Source organism: Oryctolagus cuniculus, chromosome 9 (genome assembly GCF_964237555.1).
Source record: "Oryctolagus cuniculus chromosome 9, mOryCun1.1, whole genome shotgun sequence".
NCBI lineage: Eukaryota > Metazoa > Chordata > Mammalia > Lagomorpha > Leporidae > Oryctolagus > Oryctolagus cuniculus.
Window position 1 is genome coordinate 42,861,978 of NC_091440.1, and position 22,116 is coordinate 42,884,093.

Here is a 22,116-nt window from a genome sequence, read left to right on the forward strand (position 1 = left end):
ATAGAGATTTTCATTATTGTTTTTGTCCTTATTTATATCTTGCAGACAATACAGATACTAATATTGATGGGATTTAATTTTTTATTTGTATTGATTTTATCCTTTTAACAACAATAAAATCAACATAATTTGGGGGTACAATGTGATGATTCAATGCATGTAAACATTGTGTAATTCCTATTCAGGATAAGTATGTCTATCTCCTCAAATATTTAGCATTTCTCTAGTTACAAATTTGTGTCACTTGAGAGGCAGGCAGAGATGGAAAGACAGAGAGAGAAAGAAACAGACAGATGCAGAGTCTTCATCCTCTGGCTCAACTTCAAATGCCCACTGTGGCCAGAGCTGGCCTGGTATCAGAGTGAAAAGCCAGGAAATCAATACAGGTTTCATGCATGGGTGGCAGGGAGCTGATTATCAGCTCCATTAGCTGCTGCCTTGCAGGGTCTACACTGGTGGGAAGCTGGAATCAGGAGTAAACTGGGAGTCAAACCCTGAAACTCAAATATGGAAGTCAGGTGTCTTAATCTCCAGGTCAAATGTTTGTTCCTCAATTCTTAATTATTTGAAGCAGATTTATTTTGTTATGTCCACTTCTATAGCTGCTACTTTTTTTGTATTTTTCTGAATTTTTCTTTCAATCCCTCCATCATACCATGTTGTATTTGGCATGGATAGGACTGTGCGATTTGTGGAGAAAATGATCTTAAAGTTATACTATATATTGCATAGCATTTATTTGTATAATCAATGTTAGATGCTAGAAATCCTGGGAGCTTCTTTATTAAAGGAAAATATTCATATAAGTGATGCAATTGTTCTGTGTTTTATAAGCTTAATTTTCTGTAGCATTTTCATGATTCAAAAGTTGAAACTGAATGACTATCACTTAGTAAGCCTATTATATATTTTTCTTTGATTTTCTTCCCATATGCATATGTATGTATCTTTAATAGCTCCATAAAGATTGTAGAAGACATTAGAATTGTATACTTTAAATGCATGGACCTTATGGTGTGGCTTTTTTACATTATTTTAATTCTAGAGGAAACAGTTACCTATAATATTTCATGTACAAGAAGTAACTATTCTAAAATCAGTAAATATAGTTCTTGGTATAAGCTCTATATATATGTTAGTCATTTTTTCTAGTATTATTAATGTTATTAATATGTTGAATGTTATTATTAAAAAGCCAGCAGTGAACTATTATAAAACTTTTATTTTCCAGCTCAAAGAAATAATTGATATAAGATATGTCTTAAGTTTTATGGTTTTTATTTACTTTAAAACTCCTATCATCAAATTTAATGGTTTTGAAATCACTAATACAAATCAATCACTTAAAAGTAGTTGCTATTCTTGAACAGTTTCAATATTATTTTCATTTCATTCTTTAATCTCTTAAGCAGATTAGTAAATTAGATGAAAGTATAAAAATGAAAGGAAGTGGATATATGATATGTAATTGGATTGACAAATCCTTCTTTAGAAATATTCCATGAAAGGGTATGGTTGTTCTTTTGAGATAATATGAAGCATAAAAAATCAATATAAACAAATACTTCAACAACCAAAATACCAAAGTTTAAATTCTGTCACTTAATTAGGCACATTTCATGACAATTAGGAGCTTCTGTCTTAGTTAAACAAAGGAACAATATGAGCCCCTATCCAGAGGGATACTAGTCCCTTCTGGTCTAGTTTGAAATTATTAATTTAGTAAATAAAAATGCTTTCCTAGCAGCTGCTTGGACTGTTCTGCAATCTGTCAGATAGTAGCAAAGATATATTCTCTTTAGAGCCTTACAGTACATATTCTACAAGAAAATATACTTAAAATATAAATATGGAAGGGTTCTAGTTAGCACACTCTATGTTCTGAAGGGCTTTTTGTTATTTAATTTTGAGAATTGTGTCAAGGAGATTTATTGACTGATTATTTTCATAGAGCTCTGTTTCTATCACGTTGAGTGGTTCGCATCTGATATTATCATTTCTCATACATATTTGCCACTGATCCTTGTCTAATCAGGCTTCTGTTCTCACCTAATTTCTATAATCTATGCTTTTAAAGCTAACCTATGTGTTTTATTTTCTTTTTCTTCTTGGCTGGTTTAGTAACAAATCATCTCATATTAGCTTCTTTATTGGCTTCAACTGTTTGGTTCACTGTTTAGTACATAAGTAACTTTTTTTTTTTTTAGTTTTTGACTTTCTTACTAAACTATTTATTTATTTTAAGCAGTGTCTGCTGGAGGGAATTTTTTTTTAAATTTTATTTATTTATTTGAAAGTCAGAATTATACAGAGAGAGAAGGAGAGGCAGAGAGAAAGAGGTTTTCCATATGCTGGTTCACTCCCCAAATGGCGCAATGGCCAGAGCTAGGCTGATCCGAAGCCAGGAGTCATGAGTTTCTTCCTGGTCTCCCAAGGTCTTGGGCCATCTTCTACTGCTTTCTCAAGCCATAGCAGAGAGCTGGATTAGAAATGGAGCAGCCAGGACTTGAACTGGCCCATATGGGAAATCAGTTCTGTAGGCAGTAGCTTTACCCATTACGCCACATTGCTGGCCCCTACTAAACTTTTTAGATACAAACTGCATCTTCAAAGGACCTTAATTGCTGTCTATGTTTCCTTACAATTTATATGATTTCATAGCTTTCCTTTACAGATTTCATTCACTTATTTGGCTTCAGCTATTGATTTTATGCAAATGATTCCAAAATCTATTCAGGGAATGTGATCCAGCTTTGCAGTGGTTCATGTGCAAAATACTGAAAAAATCTGATAGCAAGCCTTGGGAAGAAGTGTGAAACTAATTCTAAAACATTGATTTAAATACTGGCTGCATGAATTTACAGACTGCACCAAAACCATTGTGGAAAGCCATCCTATTGTGCTCTATTAGATTTCATTATGAGACTGGTGCTTAAATCTGGATATCAAAGTTAAAAAACAGTAGAGAGTAACAAACAGAACTAAGTGAGAATAACAAAAATGGTCAATTTTTTAAAGATTTATTTGAAAAACAGTTACAGAGAGAAGTATACACACACACACACACACACACACATACAAAGATGCAACACACACAGAGAGACAGAGAAATCTTCCATTCCCTGGTTCTTCACCAGATGGCTGAGCATCTGGGGTTGGGTCAGGCCATCATCTGAGTCTGCCATGTGGGTGGCAGGGAATCAAGTACTTGAGGCATCTTCTGCTGTTTTACCAGACAAATCAGTGGGGAGATGGATAGGAATTGGAGCAGCTAGAAATTCAGCTGGCTCTACAATGCCAGCCCTGGTAAATCTTTTATAATCATGTAACCTGAAGAAATGTTGAAAAGACCATTATTGTCTGCAATGAATAAAGTAATACATGGATAATTAGGGTACCTTTCTCCCCACATCCTTATCAGCATTTGTTGATTATTGAGTTCTGTATGAGAGTCAATCTAACTGCAGTGAGGTAAAACCTCATTGTGGTTTTGACTTGCATTTCCTTGATGGTTAGTGATCCTGAGGATTTTAACAAGTGTCTGTTGGTCATTTGAATGTCCTCTCTTGAAAAATGCTTATTCAAGTCCTTTGCCCATTTCTTAACTGGGTTTGTTTTGTTATGTAATTTTTTGAGCTCTTTATAGATTCTAGGTGATAGCCCTTTATCAGTTGCATAGTTTGCAAATATTTTCTCCCATTCTCTGAGTTGTTCTTCACTTTGGTGAGTGTTTCTTTTGCAGTGCAGAAGTTTCTAAGCTTGATATAATCCCACTTGTCAATTTTGGCTGCTTTTACCTATGTGTCTGGAATCTTTTCCAATAAGTCTTTACCTATACCAATGTCTTGCAGTGTTCCCCCAATGTTCTCTAATAATTTGATGGTATCAGGTTGTAGGTTTACATCTTCGATCCATTTTGAGTACATTTTTGTTTAAGGTGTGAAGTATGGGTCTATTTTTTTTAAAGATTTATTTATTTATTTATTTATTTGAAAGTCTGAGTTCCACAGAGAGAGAAGGAGAGGCAGAGAGAGAGAAAGTTCTTCCATCCGATGGTTCACTCCCCAGATGGCCACAATGGCTGGAGCTGTGCCTAGCCGAACCCAGGAGTCAGGAGTTTCTTCTGGGTCTCCCATGTGGGTGTAGGGGCCTAAGCACTTGGGCCATCTTCTACTGTGTTCCCAAGACATAGCAGAGAGCTGGATCAAAAGTGGAGTAGCCATGACTAAAACTGGCACCCATATGGGATGCCAGCACTGCAGTTGGCAGCTTTACCTGCTATACCACAGTGGCGGTTCCTCTATTTTCATATTTCTAAAATATGGAGATCCAGTTTCCTAAGCATCATTTCTTAAAGAGAGTATCCTTGCACCAGGGATTGATTTTATCTCCATTTGTCAAAGGTAAGTTGGTTGTAGATGTGCAAATTGATCTCTGGAGTTTCTACTCTGTTCTATTGGTCTACAAGTCTGTTTTTGTGCCAAAACCAGCCTGTTTTGATTATAACCTCCCTGTAGGTATTGTGATGCCTCTGGCTTCAATTTTGTTGTATAAGATTGATTTAGCTATTCAGGGTTTCTTATGTTTCCATATGTATTTTAGCATTTTTTTTTCTAAATCTGAAAAGAATGTCATTGGTATTTTGATTGGGATCACATTGAATCTATAAATTTCTTTTGGTAGTATTGACATTTTGATGATATTGATTTTTCCAATCTATGACCATGGAAGATTTTTTTCCATTTTTAATGTCTTCTATTTCTTTCTTTAGTATTTTATAATTTTCATCATAGATATCTTTGACATCCTTGGTTAAACTTATTACAAGTTATTTAATTCTTTTTGGAGCTATTGTGAATGGGAATGATCTTAAAAGTTCTTTTTCAGACATGATATTTTTTGTGTATACAAAAGCTTTTGATTTTTCTATGTTGAGTTTATATTCTGCCACTTTACCCAATTCTTTTATGAGTTCCAATGGACTCTTTAGTGAATCTTTTGGATCCTCTTTATTTAGAATCATGCCATCTGCAAATAGGTATAGTTTGATTTCTTCCAGTCCAATTAGTATCCTTTTGATTTATTTTTCTTATCTAATGGGTCTGGCTAAAACTTCCAGGACTATATTAAGTTGCAACAATGAGAGTGAACATCCTTGTCTTGTTCCATATCTTAGTGGGGATGCTTCAATAAGACACTGACCATGGGTTTGTCATAAATTGCCTTGATTGTGTGGAGGAATGTTCCTTCTATTATCCAATGCTTTCTTTGCATCTGTTGAGATAACCTAACCATATGGTTTTTGTTCTTCAATTTGTTAATGTGATGTATCACATTTATTTATTTGTGAATGTTTAGCCATCCCTGCATATCAGGGATAAATCACACTTTCTCCAGGCCAATGATCTTTCTGATGTGTTATTGGATTTGATTAGCTAATATTTTGTTGAGGATTTTTGCATCTATATTCATCGAGGATATTGCACTGTAGTTCTCTTTCTTGGATATATCTTTTTCTGGCTTAGGAATAAAGGTGATGATGGCTTCATAGGAGTTTGGGAAGATTCCCTTCCTTTCAATTGTTTTGAATAGCTTGAGAAGAATTGTGGTTACTTCTTTAAATGTCTGGTAGAATTCAGCAGTGAAGTTTTTCAGTACTGGACTTTTTTTGTTGGGAGAGTCTTTATTACTGATTTAATTTCTATCTTGCTTACTGCATTGTTTATGTTTTCTGTCTTCACGACTCAATTTTGGCAGATTATATGTGTCTAAGAATGTATCTATCTCTTTTAGGTTCCTTATTTGTTGACATACAGTTCTTTGTAGTAATTCCTGATGATTATTTTTATTTCTGTGGTGTCTTTTGTTATACTTCCTTTTCACCTCTGATTGTGATTTGAGTTTTCTTTCTTTTTTTATTACTTTGCCAATGGTGTATCAATTTTGTTTACTTTTTTGAAAAACAAACTCCTCATTTCACTGATATTTTATATTTTTTTTGCTTTAAAATCTGTTTATTTCTCCTCTGATTTTATTTATTTCCTCCTAAAAGTTTTGTGTTCAGTTTGCTGTTGTTTCTCTAGTTTGTTGAGATGCATTAATAGCTCATTTATTTGGTACCTTTCCAGTTTCTTCATGCAGGCACTGATTGCTGTAAATTTCCCTATTATCACTGCTTTTGCTGTATCTCACAAGTTTTGATGTGATGTATTGTCACCTTTATTTGTTTCCAGAAAATTTTTGATTTCTCTTTTGATTTCTTCTATGACTCCCTATTCATTTAGGAACATGCTGTTCAGTTTCTATGTGTTTACGTATGATGTAGAGATTCTTGAGTTGATTTTGAACTCCATTCTATTGAGGCCTGAGAAGATGCATGGTATGATTTTGATTCTTTTGAATCTGCTGAGACTTGCTTTATGGCCTAGTATATGGTCTATCCTAGAGAAAATTCCATTCACTGATGAGAAGAATGCATATTCTCTGACTGTTGGGTGAAAAGTTCTGTAGATACCAATTAGTTTCATTTGGCCTGTAGTTTCAATTAGCTCTTTTGTTTCTTTTTTGATTTTCTATTTTGATTTTCTATATGGTTGAGCTGTCCATGATGAAAGTGGGATGTTGAAGTGCCTCTTATTATTGTATTGGAGTCTATGTCTCCCCATAGATCCATTAAAGCCAGGTACCCTGTAATTGGGAGTATATACATTTATTATAGTCACATCTTCCTGTTGAATTGGTTCCTTAATCATTACATAGTGTCCTTATTCATCTCTTTTAACAGTTTTTATGTTAAAGTCTAGTTTGTTTGATATTAGGATAGCAACATCTGGCAGTTTTACTTTCTATTAGCATGAAGTATTTGTTTCCATTCTTTTACTTTCAGTGTGCATATGTCCTTATTGGTGAGATGTATTTCTTGTAGGCAACAAATAGCTGAGTCTTGTTTTTTTTAATCCATTCAGCCAGTCAATAACTTTTAACTGCAAAGTTGGGGCCAGGCTATATATATTCAAGATGACTATTGATACATAATAACTTGGCCCTGCCCTTTTTCCATAAATTTTCCTATTGTTTATTTTGGATTTCTTGTACTTTTACTGGGGGATTTTCTGCCTTCACATTCTTTCATAAATGCTGGCTAATTTTCTGGGTTTATTTGTATAGCACATCCTTAAGCATCTGTTTTAAGGCTAGATGAGTGGTGATAGATTTTTTTTCAATTTCTGTTTGTTATGGAAAGTCTTTATTTCACCTTCATTCATAAACGAGAGCTTTGCAAGGTACAGTATTCTGGGTTTATAGGTTTTTCTTTCTTTTAAACTTGGACTATGTCTCACTACTCCCTTCTAACCTAAAAGGTTTGTGTTAAGAAGTCAGCTGTGAGTATAATGGGAGATCCTTTGGAAGTAATCTGACATTTCTCTCATGCACATTTTAGAATATTTTCTTTATGCTTTACTGTGAAAAGTTTGACTACAGTGTGTCACGGGGAAGAATTTTTCTGGTCATGTCTGTTAGGAGTTCTAAGTGCTTCCTGTACTTGGATGTCCCTTTCTTTTTCTGTAATTATTTCACTAAAGAGGCCTTATAGCCTATTCTCTCTTTCCTCACCTTCAGGAATTCCTAAGACCCATATGTTGGGTCATTTGATAGTATCCCATAAATCTCCAACACTGTTTTCATATTTTCTATTTTTCTTCTTGTATTTTATTTATTTATTTATTTATTTATTTTTGGTTTGACAGTATGGTTTCCAAAGATTTGTCTTCTAGTTCAGTTATTCTTTCTTCTGCCTCACCAAATCTGCTATTAAAGCTTTCCACCACATTTTTTATTTGACCTGTTGAATTCTTCATTCCTGATGTTTCATTTTGATTTCTTTTTAAAATCTCAATTTCATGGCTAGTTTTCATTTATGTCATATATGGTTTTCTTTAGTTCATGAATTTGCTTCTGATTGTTTTTGAGTAATTCCATGATTAATTTTTTGAATTCCATTTCCTGCATTTCCTCATCTATTCATCTTCACATTCTAATACTGAAATGTTCTTGTGTTTCTTTCAGGGAGATGGGCCATGGTGTCTTCCTTGTTTCTTAAATTTATGCATTTGTTTTTAGGCATTTGTGGAGTTGACTTTTTATTTTTTCCTCTGATGACTTTCATCTATGAGGTATGTATCTGTGACTTAGTAGTATGTCTGCACTTTCAGTGAATACCAAGAGGTGCATGGTGGGTATGGCCCAGGAGCTCTGGTCAGGGGATGGCATGAGTACCCAGGGTAACACCCCAGTTGGGTGTGGTAGATCTCAGTGGCTGGGTATTAGTCCCCAGTGTGTTCTGTGCCACCATATGAACCACACAAATGATCTGCACAATCCTCACTGTGAGCACAGTTTCTGCTGCAATGACCTCCTGCTCTAGGCAACCAAGGAGCTGCAAGCATATAGAGTCACATCCAGTGATTCCCCAGAGACCCAGCTACACACTGTACCTTCTCATGTAACCACTAAGTCCCCACAATCTCAATACAATGACTCCCACAGTCATTGATTGCAGGGGTTTCTCTTTTCCCTGCCAACCTGTCCAGTCAACTGGGAGGCAGATGTTCCCCAAACTCTTTCTAGGCATCTTGCTCCTGGTAGGCTGTGGGTACCTCCCTGTCCTACATGGCTGCCCAACCACCTCCCTGCTAGGTTCAGTCAGTAGAACTGCAGATTGTTCCCTCAGCTAGAATCTCTGGATCACAGGCATACACAAGAGCCACTGGCTGAATGTTGCTCTCTTCCCACTACTGCTGCCAATACTGTCAAGAAGGCGTCCTGTCTCAGCCAGTTGTTGTGCACAGGCACAAAGTCTTCCACAGCTCCCACTCAAACCCAAAATGGTGCCCACCTTTTCTTAGCTGGGCAGTGGGAGCTGCTGTGGGAAAGGTGGGGTGAGATAAATGTGCCCCCTCTACTTCCACTGGGTCTGCGGGCAACCACCAGCAACTGCTAGCCCCCAGGGCTACAGTCTGGACTCATGCCACACTCTCCCTCTAGCTCTAACACCATGCAATGCTGCAGTCCAATCTCACCTCCATCTCCAAGCTGCCACCCACTCCGGCTCTTGGTTACTGCAGGTGTGCTTGTGTTGTGTTCATGCTGCCCATCTACACCCTCCACACAGGTCCACAGCATTCCTCTTTCTCTTTTAAGATTTTCGGTGTAGTTTTCTCTCCAATTCTTACCCAACAGTTCACTTCCTACACTTTTTTTTTTTTTTTACAATTTACCCTAGCCTAGCATAGTATGTTGTTCCCTAATCTGCCATCGTTGAATCTCATCAACCTGTAATATCCTTACATTATTAAAATAGTTCAAAAGTTATCCCTAAGAGATGTCACTAGGAAGAAATTCAGAAACTTTTCATTAAAGGGCCCTTTCAGTCTATGAAGCACAGTCTCGAAAAAGTGAAACCAATTATTTAATTTTAACAAATGAGACAAAACATTTCTCATTTTATGTAAATGAAAGTGTCATTTTGTTATAATAATTGATTCATTATGACCTAATATCAAATATTTATATTATTATGAGGTAATGAATCACATACTATGGAACTACTTTCTTTTAGTTTCCTTTTTATATTTCTTCTTTAGTGTTATTTCTCTGTTAAGGACATTTAAACCTGTGTTTAAAATCTTTAGTAATAATTTTATGAGAAATAAGAGATACAGGGATCAGTTATATTTCAAAAGAAACATGTTAAATCAATCTTTGCCTGAGGATAAAAATCTGTTGGCCCTTTGTGCACAAGGCAGGATAGAAACAGAGTACCTCTGTTCTTAAAAGATGATTTTCAGAAATTTAGTGTAGAATCAGGTAAAAGTCAAGGGAAAAATAACTTCCAATATTGTACCTTACATTCTCTCAGACTTCAATTTTTTCTAAATCTAATAATATGATGCATAAAGCTAGATTGTATGTTACATACAAAAACTACATCTGTCTTATGTGAGACTTTACTGTTTGTGTATACTATAGCACATTTTTCATTTTAGGAACACAATAAATAATGCCAGAAAGAAAGTAAAGATAGATAAATGCTTTCAGGTGTGAATAATGAGAGATATTTTGAATTCTAATAGTGCTAAATTAAATGTTATGGGTATGAATAATTTGAATGACAATATTTTAGTTGTAACCCATTAGCTTGAAATCTTTATTCTGTGTCTAGTTTTATTTTTCATAATTTCTTATTAAAATAAATATATAAATAAATATAAACAGATGCACTTATGAACCTTACAACTGAATAACATCTTTATTAGCTATTTCAGAACTGTTTAATGGGTAACAATATTCTACTGACTATATGTGTGTAATTTTTAATTTATAGTAAGTTTTTGGTGAATCTATTTTAAATTCAAGGTCCACATTTTATTGTTTAGTACTACATTTGGAAATCAAAGTTATTTAATGGAGTTTTCATGGAAGATTCACCATGTTAAGTGGTCCAACACAAAGGCATATACTAAAAGAAGGATTAATATTAGATTAAATGTATTCTGTTTCCTGCAGTTGCAAATTGTATAAAACACATTGTAATGAAAAATTGGTGAATAATAATAAGTAGAATTGAGAAATGCTTGACAAATGAGATTCAGCTATGACCCAAATAAACTCAACATATGTATTTTAATTGATGGGCTTTATTCTCATAAGCACTTATATAACTATTTTTAATGTTAGACTGGTTATTTCAGCAACATGAATGAGATATTTTAGTTCCATTAGCATACAAAATTTACAAAGAAAAGGCTGATTTGTTGGAAATAATGAAAAGTAAACACTTTTTAAGCAAAAAGGACTATTTCATCAATATTAAATTTAGGTAGATTTATTTAAGACTAATAGAGGTCTAAACAAGATATTGCATTATTTTGTTTGTTAAAGGCAATTTCATTTTAATTGTTTCTAAAGTTGAAATAACATGAAGAGGATTTCCAAATATAGGATGGAGCTGTAGATCAGTTTCTTATCCAATTCTATTTGAAAAGAGATTAACTTATTTACCAACTGATAAGTTAGCATTTCAATTTTCACTTATGGCATTTTGATAACAATAAATGATTAAATAACTATATGATCAGGTGATAGTAAAATGTATGAAATAAAAAAGATGCTTTTCAAGTAAATACACTGTAATTGAACTAAAGTTATAGAAGTAACACTAAGATTTATTACATGCAGGCATTGATTAAGTCTTATATGCTTACATTTACATACACTAATAGACAGTGTCAACACTGATTATATATTACTAAGAAGAAAGGCTGTATTTTAAATAGTGAACTCTAATAATCTTAGTTTATACAATTTTTCACATATAATTTTCCACAGATTATAAATTATGATCTTATGATTATCATTATCCCATTAACTTTTACATTTTAAGCTATTATACATTTGATAAAGAACATGAAAAAGAATGAAATATGGATAATAGTGTGCATGTTTTCTTCATTAGTTAAGTTTCCTTTATTTCATATGTACTGACAGCTATCACTTGAGAATGAAATGGAGTACTTGTTCCTCTTTCTATAGAGGCCTTAGCAAACTGCATTTCCTTAATTAAGAATGATAATAGGATAGGATGTCATTAAGTATTGAAACCTTAAAAATCCCAACAATTGTCAAAGCTTGCTTTCTTTCTTAAGAGTCCAACAATGTAGTGTACCTCTGAATAGCCACTTTAATAGGTGAAAAGCGTTTAGTGATAGGTGACATTTTCCTTTTCAATAATCTAAAACATCACTTGGCACAGGACAGATTGTTTACTGCACTTAGATTTTAAAAAGTACTATTTGAAGAACTCACTTGTAATATATCCTAGTAAAGTGATATGCTACTTTTTTTCATCATAAAATTCTCTGAGAATTACTACTTTATTTCATAAGGCAGAAATACGAGTTATGTATTTGAACTTAATACAAATAAAACATTGTAGTAATGTGAACTACACAATGTTTTTTTAAACTTTTCTTTAGTAAATATAAATTTCCAAAGTACAGTTTATGGATTACAATGGCTTCCCCCCCCATAACGTCCCTCCCACCCACACCCCTCCAATCACCCGCTCCCTCTCCCATTCCATTCACATCAAGATTCATTTTCAATTATATACAGAAGATTGATTTAGTATATATTAAGTAAAGATTTCATCAGTTTGCACCCACACAGAACATAAAGTGTAAAATACTGTTTCAGTACAAGTTATAGCATTAATTCACATTGGACAACACATTAAGGACAGATATCCTACATGAGGAGCAAGTACACAGTGACTCCTGTTGTTGACTTAACAAATTGACACTCTTGTTTTTGGCGTCAGAAATCTCCCTAGGATCTAGTCATGAGTTGCCAAGGCTATGGAAGCCTCTTGAGTTTGCTGACTTCGATCTTATTTAGACAAGGTCATAGTCAAAGTGGAAGTTCTCTCCTCCCTTCAGAGAAAGGTACCTCCTTCTTTGATGGCCGGTTCTTTCTACTGGGATCTCATTTGCAGAGATCTTTCATTTAAGTGTTTTTTTTTCTTTTTGCCAGAGTGTCTTGGCTTTCCATGCCTAAAATACTCTCATGGGCTCTTCAGCCAGATCCAAATGCCTTAAGGGCTGATTCTGAGGCCAGAGTGCTATTTAGGACATCTACCGTTCTATGAGTCTGCTGTGTATCCCGCTTCCCATGTTGAATCATTCTCTCACTTTTTTATTCTATCAGTTAGTATTAGCAGACACTAGTCTTGTTTGTGTGATCCCTTTGACTCTTAGACCTATCAGTGTGATCAATTGTGAAATGAAATTGATTACTTGGACTAGTGAGATGGTATTGGTACATGCCACCTTGATGGGATTGTATTGGATTCCCCTGGCACATTTCTAACTCTACCATTTGGGGCAATTCAAATTGAGCATGTCCCAAATTGTTTATCTCCTCCATCTCTAATTCCCACTCTTATATTTAACAGGGATCACTTTTCAGTTAAATTTCAACACCTAAGAATAAATGTGTGTTAATTACAGAGTTCAACCAATAGTATAAGTAGAACAAAAAAGTACTAAAAGGGATAAAGTATTACATTGTACATCAACAGTCAGCACAAGAGCTGATCAAGTCACTGTTTCTCATAGTGTCCCTTTCACTACAACAGGTTTCCTTTTTTGCGCTTGGTTAGTTGTCACTGATCAGGGAGAACATATGATACTTGTCCCTTTGGGACTGGCTTAATTCACTAAGTATGAAGTTTTCCAGATGCCTCCATTTTGTTTCAAATGACCGGATTTCATTGTTTTTTACTGCTGTATAGTATTCTATAGAGTACATGTTGCATAATTTCTTTATTCAGTTTTCTATTGATGGGCATTTAGGTTGATGCCAGGTCTTAGATAATGTGAATTGAGCTGCAATAAACATTAGGGTGCAGACCTCTTTTTTGTTTGCCAATTTAAATTCCTTTGGGTAAATTCCAAGGAGTGGGATGGCTGGTTGTATAGTAGAGATATTTTCAGGTTTCTGAGGAATCTCCAGACTGACTTCCATAGTGGCTTTATCAGTTTGCATTCCCACCAACAGTGGGTTAGTGTACCTGTTTCCCTACATCCTCGCCAGCATCTGTTGTTGGTAGATTTCTGAATATGAGCCATTCTAACTGGGGTGAGGTGAACCTCCTTCTGGTTTTGATTTGCATTTCCCTGATTGCTAGTGATCTTGAACATTTTTTCATGTGTCTGTTGGCCATTTGGATTTCCTCTTTTGAAAAATATCTATTGAGGTCCTTGGCCCATCTCTTAAGTGGGTTGTTGGTTTTGATGTTTTGGAATTTCTTGATCTCATTGTAGATTCTGGTTATTAACTCTTTATCTGTTGCATAGTTTGCAAATATTTTTCCCATTCTGTCGGTTTCCTCTTGACTTTCCTGACTGTGTCTTTTCTAGTACAGAAACTTCTCAATCTGATGCAATCCCAAATGTTAATTTAGGCTTTGACTGCCTATGCTTCTGGGGTCTTTTCCAAGAAGTCTTTGCTGGAACCTATATCTTTTAGGGTTTCTCCAATGTTCTTTAACAATTTGATGGTGTCAGGCCATAGATTTAAGTCTTTAATCCATGTTGAGTGCATTTTTGTGTAAGGTGAAAGGCAGGGGTCTTGCTTCATGATTCTGCACGTGGAAATCCAATTTTCCCAGCACCATTTATTGAATAGACTGTCCTTACTCCAGGGATTGGTTTTGGATCCTTGATCAAATATAAGTTGGCTGTAGATGTTTGGATTGATTTCTGGTGTTTCTATTCTGTTCCATTGGTCTATCCATCTGTTTCTGTACCAGTACCATACTGTTTTGATTACAACTGCCCTGTAGTATGTCCTGAATCTGATATTGTGATACCTCCTGCTTTGTTTTTGTTGTACAAGATTGCTTTAGCTATTCAAGGTCTCCTGCATCTCCATATGAATTTCAGCATCATTTTTTCCAGCTCTGAGAACAATGTCTTTGGTATTTTCACTGGTATCACATTGAATCTATAAATTACTTTTGGGAGAATGGACATTTTGATGATATTGATTCTTTCAATCCATGAGCATGTAAGATTTTTCCATTTCTTTATATCATCTTCTATTTCTTTCTTTACAATTTTGTAATTCACATTGTAGAGCTCTTTGACATCTTTGGTTAAGTTTATTCCAAGGTATTTGATTGTTTTTGTAGCTATTGTGAATGGAATTGATCTTAGCAGTTCTTTCTCTAGCCATGTCATTGCCTGTGTATACAAAGGCTGTTGATTTTTGTGCATTGATTTTATATCCTGCCACTTTGCCAAACTCCTCTATGAGTTCCAATAGTCTCTCAGTAGAGTTCTTTGGATCCCCTAAAGAATCATATGATCTGCAAAGAGCGATAGTTTGACTTCTTCCTTCCTTATTTGTATCCCTTTAATTTCATTTTTCTTGCCTAATGTCTCTGGCTAAAATTTCCAGTACTATATTGACTAGTAATGTTGAGAGTTGGCATCCCTGTCTAGTTGCAGATCTCAGTGGAAATGCTTTCAACTTTTCCCATTCAACAGGATGCTGATCGTGGGTTTTTCTTAAATTGCTTTGATTGCATTGAGGAATGTTCCTTCTACACCCAATTTGCTTAGAGCTTTCAACATGAAAGTGTGTTGTATTTTATCAAATGCTTTCTCTGCATCTATTGAGATAATCACATGGTTTTTCTCCTGGAGTTTGTTAATGTGGTGTATCACATTTAAGATTTTTGAATGCTGAACCAACTCTCCATACCAGGGATAAATCCTCTTTAGTCTGGATCGATGATTTTTCTGATGTATTGTTGCATTCTATTGGCCAGAATTTTGTTGAGGATTTTTGCATCTATGTTCATCAGGGATATTGGTCTGTAATTCTCTTTCAATGCTGCATCTTTTTCAGGTTTAGGAATTAAGGTGATGCTGGCTTCATAGAAAGAATTTGGGAGGATTCTCTCTTTTTCAATTGTTCTGAATCATTTGAGAAGAATTGGAGTTAGTCCTTTTTTAAATATCTGCAAGAATTCAACAGTGAATCCATGCAGTCCTGGGCTTTTCTTTGTTGGGAGAGCCTTTATTACTATTTCAATTTCTGTCTCAGTTGTGGGTCTGTTTAGGTTTTCTATGTCTTCCTGGTTCAATTTAGGTAGGCTGTATATGTCCAGGAATCTATCCATTTCTGATAGATTTTCATGTGTGCTGGCGTACAAGTCCTTGTAGTAATTTCTGATGATTCTTTTTATTTCTGTGGTGTCTGTTGTTATGTATCCTTTTACATCTGTGATTTTATTGATTTGGGTCTTTTCTTTTTTTAGTTGGTTGGGCCAATGGGGTGTCAATTTTGTTTGTTTTTTCAAAAAACCAGCTCCTCATTTGGCTGATTTTTGTAATGTTTTTTCGGATTCAATCCTATTGATTTCTTCTCTCATTTTAATTATTTTTCTTCTCCTACTAGATTTTGGTCTGGTTTGCTGCAGTTTTTTTATATCCTTGAGATGAAGGATTAGCCTGTTGAGCCACGGTGCTGGCTCAAAGATATTTTCTGATATATGCTTTGAACTTCCTGTGATCTTTTGCTGTTAGGTTTCCTTCCTTTACCTTCTTTCATATTGATGACCGTGTTTCTGTGTTGCTGTGTATAACACATCTTTAAGCATCTTTTAAGGGTTGTACGAGTGGTTACAAATTCTTTCAATTTCTGTTTGCTATGAAAGGTCTTTATTTCACCTTCCTTCACAAATGACAGCTTTGCAGGATATAACATTCTGGGCTGCCAGTTTTTATCTCTTAATACCTGGGCTATGTCTCGACATTCCCTCTTAGCCTGTAGGGTTTCCAATGAGAAGTCTGCTGTGAGTCCAATTGGAGATCCTATGAGAGTAATCTGACATTTCTCTCTTGCACATTTTAGAATCTTTTCTTTATGTTTCACTGTGGTGAGTTTGATTACAATACGTCTTGGTAAGGATCTCTTTTGTTCATGCTTACTAGGGGTTCTATGAGCTTCCTGTACTAGGATGTCTCTGTCTTTCTCCAAACCCGTGAAGTTCTCTGCTAGTATCTCACTAAAAAGGCCTTCTAATCCTTTCTCTCTCTCCATGCCTTCAGGAACTCCTAGAACCCGAATGTTGGGTTTTTTAATAGTATTCTGTAGATTTTCAACAATATGTTTTAGATTTCTAATTTCCCCTTCTTTTCTTTGGTTTGACTGTATACTTTCCCTTTGCTCTGTCTTCTAAATCCAATATTCTCTCTTCTGTTTCACTGACTCTGTTTTTAAGGCTCTCTAATGTGTTTGTCATTTGATCTATTGAGTTCTTCATTTCATTTTGATTTCTCTTCACTATCACACTTTCCTGTTCTATTAGTTTCTGCGTTTCATTTTGATTGCTCCTTAAGATTTCATTTTCACGAGAGAGATTTTCTAATCTGTCCAGTAAGGATTTCTGTAGCTCAAGCATTTGTTTTTGAAAACTTCTAAATGTTCTTATAAATTTTTTGAAATCTGTATCTTGCATTTCTTCCATCTCATCATCTTCATAATCTTGGCTTGGGGTGTCTTGTTCATTTTGGGGCATCATAATGTCTTCCTTGTTCTTGTTTCCACAGTTTCTGTGTTTGTTGGTTGGCATTGTGAAGATATTCTTTGTATTCTTCTTCCCTCGCTGTGGTGTTTTTTTCTTGTTATACTATGACTGTATTAAGTGGACTGTCTGCTTTTGATGGAGCCTTAGAGGCTTGAGATGGGTGTCGCCAGAGAGCTCTGTTAGGTTCCTCAGTGTTAAGTGTGTGCCAAAGGTAACACTCCCAGGTTAGGTGTGGTAAATCTCTCTCTCTCTCTCTCTCTCTCTCTCTCTCTTTTTGATTCAGAAGGGAATTAATTCCACACAGCTGAGCAGAATTGAAGGTAGACAGCTTCTGATCTCTGGCTCCTGTGGCTATAACATTTGCCTGCTCTTTCCCAAGGACCGCACAGTGAATCTGTCCTGCCCTCAGTGTGTGCTCCAATTCTCCTGCAGTCTCCCATTGGGTTGCCAAGGTTACCAAATTTTAGTGTCTCTGAAGAGTACTCACGCGAATTCCGTGAATTCTCTCATGCACCGTGTTTTTTTTTTTTTCCACAGTCTCAGTTTATTAGCTCCACACATTCACTAGGTCCTAATCTCCTGTTATCCACCCCTCCCCCCAGAGTCAGATTTTTCTGGTTGGTTGAGGGCGGGCGCAGCCCTGAGGTCGCACTGCTTTTACGTATGTACAGAATGGTGCCTGCTCTTTGTCTTGCTCGCCTTTGAGAGGTGGGCAGAGAGAGAGAAACTCATGTCCCTACCAGTCCCTTTTTTTTTCTCTCTCCTCTAGTTAGCCTGGTGAACTTTCCCCCGTGGGGCTTCAAGCCCCGTTCCCTCTATGCTCCTTCTGCTTTCCCGCCGGTGTCTCGGGCTATTGAGGTTTGGCTCACCTCACATTCCAGTGCTGGTGCATAGATTCCACCACTGGTGTCCCAAGCTGTGGGCTCCCACGCCCTCCACGCAGGTCCACTGTGAATCACTAGTTCCGGAAGAGTTTCCTCTGATGTTTCTTCCCCAACTCTGCATTGAACCTGCAGTATCTCCACTTTTATTAAACTGTCTCTTCCCGGACTATCAGTGTGATCCCTTCCTATTCTGCCAACTTGCCTCTCCCAAATCCCCTCCCACTTTGTACAATGTTAAGATATCTAAGTACCTCAGAGCACATGTATCCTTTGGCAATCTAGGCAATAGTGATATGAATCAATAAACCTTCAACTTCTAAGCCAAAATGGAATGATTATTTGACAGAACAATAAATGGAAAGACTTACCAACTTGAAAAAATTGGCTGTGGTGAAGAGAATAACACAAGAAAAACGTCAATTCTCCATTCAGAAGTATCTGTCAGTATCAAAAAACAATTATAAAATAATTTGTCTTATTGGCCAAAGAACAAAAACCCTGACTATATATGATAATCAAAAGCTCCCCATGTTGTATTTAGAAAAGCCAATATAGTGTATATCAGAATTAGATTTTATGTTGCATAATTCCTTCTAAGTATTTTTTGCTCTTTTAAATTTAAAAATGACTAATTTTCATTTAGTACAAATAGTATATAATTTTCTTAACAAATATTATGAGCCAAAATTTTATTAATAACTACTTAAAATTTATGAGATTTATTAACATTTGTTACTGAAATAATGTATCAGAATATAAAACACCACCAAATTGAAAGGAAATACATGGTCATAATCTTGGAACATATATTATTTGGGTAATTGTAACCAGAAAGATAGTTCAAGAGATAATTTCGCAAGTAGTTTTTAAGCCACTTACCAAACGCCTAAGCCATGTTCTTTATTTGCTTTTTAATTTTGGCCATAATAGATCTCCATTTCTGGTGATTTCATTTTGTCCAACATTCTCCATTTTAACTGGTTTTCTTTAAAATTTTTTTTTAAACTTTTCTTTAATGAATATAAATTTCCAAAGTACAGCTTATGGATTACAATGGCTTTCCCCCCCATAACGTCCCTCCCACCTGCAACCCTCCCCTTTCCCACTCCCTCTCCCCTTCCATTCACATCAAGATTCATTTTCGATTCTCTTTATACACAGAAGATCAGTTTAGCATACATTAAGTAAAGATTTCAACAGTTTGCTCCCACACAGAAACATAAAGTGAAAAATACTGTTTGAGTACTAGTTATAGCATTAAATCTCAATGTACAGCACACTAAGGACAAAGATCCTACATGAGGAGTAAGTGCACAGTGACTCCTGTTGTTGACTTAACAAATTGACACTCTTGTTTATGGCCTCAGTAATCACCCTAGGCTCTTGTCATGAGCTGCCAAGGCTATGGAAGCCCCCTGAGTTCACTGACTCTGATAATATTTAGACAAGGCCATGGTCAAAGTGGAAGTTCCCTCCTCCCTTCAGAGAAAGGTACCTCCTTCTTTGATGACCTGTTCTTTCCACTGGGATCTCACTGGTGGAGATCTTTCATTTAGCTGTTTTTTTTTTTTTTTTTTTTTTTTTTCTTGCCAGAGTGTCTTGGCTTTCCATTCCTAAAATACTCTCATGGGCTCTTCAGCCAGATCCGAATGCCTTAAGGGCTGATTCTGAGGCCAGAGTGCTGTTTAGGACATCTGCCATTCTATGGGTCTGCTGTGTATCTCACTTCCCATGTTGGATCATTCTCTCCCTTTTTGATTCTATCAACTAGTATTTGCAGACACTATTCTTGTTTATGTGATCCCTTTGGTTCTTAGTCCTATCATTATGATCAATTGTGAACAGAAATTGATCACTGGGACTAGTGAGATGGCATTGGTGTATGCCACCTTGATGGGATTGAATTGGAATCCCCTGGTATGTTTCTAACTCTACCGTTTGAGGTAAGTCAGCTTGAGCACGTCCCAAACTGCACATCTCTTCCCTCTCTTATTCCCACTCTTATATTTAACATTGATCACTTTTCAGTTAAGTTTCAGCACTTAAGAAGAATTGTGTATTTATTACAGATTCAACCAAAAGTATTAAGTAGAACAAACAAAAAAATACTAAGATGGATAACATATCAAGTTGCTTCTGATCACTTTTTAATTCTATTTTCTATGACCTTTATTTTACAGTATTTTTAACATGTTGCATTCTCATTTCAAATACAGACTTTATATTCAGATTCCTGTATAACATTTTTCTAGAAATCAGAAATGTTAATATTATAGAAGAAGGGATTCATGACAATGATCATAACAGGGGACGGCAAGGTATATTGTCATTTACATGATATGATTCAGGAAGGGAAATTTATAACTAAATACCAAATGACATGACATGACATGACATGACATGACATACACACAACTTTTACTCCTTATACATTAACTTGACAAATAAGAGAAAACCTGACATACTTGTCTTTTTGGGTCTGGCTTATTTCACTTAACATAATATCTCCATTTACATTATTTTTATTGTAAATGTCACAAATTTATTATGCATAACATCTTGTTTTTTTTATCTCTGTTTTTATTAATTTATTTCAACTTCATTTGTGAAGTTGATATATAGAATTATATAGATATATAATTCTGGGTTGAGAGTTTTATTTTTTGAACTTGGCCTATGTCTACATTCTCTCCTGGACTGTAGGGTTTCTGTTGAGAAAGTTGCTGTCAATCTGATGGGAGTTCCTTTAAAAGTGATCAGGTGTTTCTCTCTAGCAAATTTTACAATATTCTCTGTATATTGTGCTATTGAAAGTTCGACTGTAATGTGATGTGGCAAGGATCTTTTCTGATCATGCTCATTTGGGATTCTCAATTCTTCCTGTATTTGGATATCCATTTCTTCAAAATGGAGAAATGTTTTGGTATCACTTCATTGAAAAGGCTTTCTAAGCTATTTTTTTTCTCCATACTTTCAGGAGCTCCTAAGATTGTATGTATATTAATTAGTCACTTGATGGCAACTCATATATCCTGAGAACTGTTTTCATCCTTTCCTTTGATTGTATGTGCTATTGAAAATTTGACTTTTTCCCATTTTTTTTCAGAATCAAGCCTATCTTCTAGATATGATATTCTTTTTTCTGCATCATCAAATCTTTTTTACAGCTTTCCACTGTGTATTTTAATTTAATTTTTGGATACATATTTTTAATATATCTGGATATTTTTCAATATCTCTCTCATCTGAATTTCTCTTCCATGTCATGTACTGATTTCCTAAATTTGTTTAATTATTTATCTGTATTATCTGTATTTTTGAATAAAATTAGAACCACTCTTTTGAATTTTTTTTCAGACATTTCATTGGTCTCCCTTTCTTCATAGTCCAATATATTAGTTCATTTTGGGGAGTCATATTGACTTTCTTATTTTTGCTACTTATGTTTTTAAGTTGATTCGTGTGCATCTGGGTAATCTCCTATTTCTCCAACATCAGGGGGATTTTTTTTATGAAGACTTTATTCCTGGAGATGTGCTTTTGGAGCTAGTGGACTGCCTAAGGTTTACATTTGAACTCCGGGTGTGTGTTCTGGGTGGAACCATGGAGTTCCACTCTTTGTGGGTGGATCAAGAATCTAGAATGCCACTCAAGATGGGCATGGTGAGGCAACTCTGGCTATAGTCACTGGTGGGAAGACATGTTGGAGCCTGCTGGTATGTTCACAGTCCCAACATTTTTCTGTGCTAGGGTGAATTAGCTGATTCACAGCTTACAATGGACTTTTGGTGCCACACACTCCACCCATCCAGCTTGCACAGTGTGAAGAGCACCAACTCACTCTTTAAGTGTGTCCCCTGACCCTACTGTGAGATCCGTCACCAGTATGCAGGGAGCTCTGTGTCTCTGCAGTCTGACCAGATTGGTACACCTGGGTCCCAGAATCCAGTGGCAACCTGTAGTTTTTCAAGTTGTTGGTGGGGAGGGGTAGGGACAGTGGGAAAGAGGGTGACTCCAACTTCCAGTGGGTGTTGTCCCCTTATATCCAGAGCCTAGTGGCTACCTCAGCTGTCC

At 35.6% G+C, this 22,116-nt stretch overlaps 1 protein-coding gene across 1 annotated transcript in view; it reads left to right on the forward strand.

The window, feature by feature from the left end:
- Positions 1-22,116, forward strand: part of KLHL1 (kelch like family member 1) — a 419,379-nt gene that overhangs the window by 169,003 nt on the left and 228,260 nt on the right. The gene's annotated exons all lie outside the window — the stretch shown is intronic.